We start from the raw sequence: 1,825 nt of genomic DNA, 5'->3' as shown, positions 1-1,825 counted from the left end.
CTCTCCTCCCACCCACATACCCACTGCCGCCAACCACCTCCTAGAACCGTGATGAGCAGCAGCGGAGGGAGGACGAGGAGCACGACGACGGCGGCAGCGGGGAGGAGCAGCAGTAGGGCAAGGCGGTGGAGCAGCAGGCCGTGGGCAAGATTAATGTCGCGACGCGGCTCCTTCTCCACCATGTCGATCCGACTCGTCGCTCCTCTCCGCGCAGCCCCGGCTAACCCTAGCACCAGGGTCGTCGGTGCACGGTCTCGTCATCGACGCTGGCGCTGGCCAGATCCGCCATGCCATAGAGACCGAGCACAGGCACATGCCGACGGTGGATCTGCTGCTCGCCCCCTCTCTCCTCTGACGGTGGTATGGTAGAAATCGCGTCCCTCCTCCTCCTCTTCTTTCTCCCTCTGACCCCGTCTCATCTCTTCCTGTACATAGGTAGGTAGACAGGAGTTGCAGCGGCTGTGCTGCCACAAGAAAGGAAGCTCGCTCTAGGTTTGCTTCTTCTTCTCCACCGGTGTTTAAAGAGAGGAGAGGAGCTCACGCCATGGAAGGTACACTCCCCTCTCCTCTCTCTCTCTCACTCTCTCTCTCCTACCGTCTGGTTGCTTCATTTTTTCTTCCCGATCCGAGCATCTGATTCGTGTGTGCGTGTGTGCAGTTTGGGATGCCCTCCCCAAGAAAGATGGATGCATCAGGAGATTGGTTGATGATTCCTTCTTCCTCTTTTCTTCGTCTCAGCATCTGGTGCGTGCCAAATTAGTTCTTTTTTGGGGGTTCATTTTATATGCATGTGCAACCAGGGAGATGTATGTATGGATCGATGGATACGCTGCTTACCACCGGAAAGAATACACTTTCTTTCCTTACTAAATTTTACCACTGAATCAACCTTCCTCTAGATCAAGGAGAGAATGAATGAATTTACAACTTATTAAAAATTAATCAATGACCAACTTCTCTTAGATTTGTTATTTTGGTCAATGAATTTATATGAATAATCACACTTCCAATTGGTTTCTTACTCACGCCTGCCTGCATAACTGACTATTGCTTTGCCGTAGCAGAGTTTGCAAAGGAGTGTGCGCTTCCTGAGGTGACCTTTGCCGTGTGACGACAATGGATGATAGCATCGGATACAAAACCGCAATGTTGAGGTCTGTTCCTCACCATCGAGCCCAAAGTTATGTATGTCATGCTAGGGTTGTTCACTTTCTATGTACAAGAATTGCTCCTATCCTGTGTTTTGTATCCTTGCTGGACATGTTCTACGGTTTATGTGGTGCTTGCTTGCACAGTAAATCATTTGGGGGTAGCTAGATGCTTTTGTGTGTGGTTAATTAGGATTCCTCAATTGATGATCTACTATTGATATGCTCCCTACTTCAGTTAGTGCTCAAAGTGGTTAACTGAACCACTAAGTTTCAGCTACTATAACCATGTTGAACCGAATAGTCCCGCTGCACTACTATGCTTGATGCAATATTAAAAGCAGCACAACACTACACCTCCTTTGGATAGATATTCGTACTTGAAGCTACACTTCTGTTTGTTCTTTGGTATTAGTACATGAGTGGTTGCTCAATTTCATAAGACTTGAACATGCTTGATTTTGCTCTATTTGAATGATCAAGACGCCCATGGCTCCAAATCTTGCATTGTTTCTCTCATCTTGATGGCGGGTGCAGATAGGGAGGGGATGGAGGAGCTGGACATGGATATAGAGAAGGTGGGCAGACCCGAGTTCGTCCACCCCTACTGCTACGAGGACTGTGGCCCTCATCCTTGATGAGGAGCACTCGTTCGAGCCTAACACCATGGTTTGTAC

The 1,825-nt window shown here is 48.8% G+C and overlaps 1 long non-coding RNA gene across 1 annotated transcript; it reads left to right on the top strand.

The window, feature by feature from the left end:
* Window positions 1-181: 181 nt before the first annotated feature.
* On the top strand, window positions 182-1,154 carry LOC123135306 (uncharacterized). Its single transcript, XR_006465915.1, has 4 exons — window positions 182-360; window positions 440-551; window positions 659-744; window positions 1,065-1,154. It is a non-coding gene; the product is annotated as an uncharacterized lncRNA (long non-coding RNA).
* Window positions 1,155-1,825: the final 671 nt, after the last annotated feature.

Source organism: Triticum aestivum, chromosome 6B (genome assembly GCF_018294505.1).
Source record: "Triticum aestivum cultivar Chinese Spring chromosome 6B, IWGSC CS RefSeq v2.1, whole genome shotgun sequence".
NCBI classification, from domain to species: Eukaryota; Viridiplantae; Streptophyta; class Magnoliopsida; order Poales; family Poaceae; genus Triticum; species Triticum aestivum.
The sequence above is the reverse complement of the archived record's forward strand: the minus strand, read 5'-3'. Positions and strand labels throughout refer to the sequence as shown.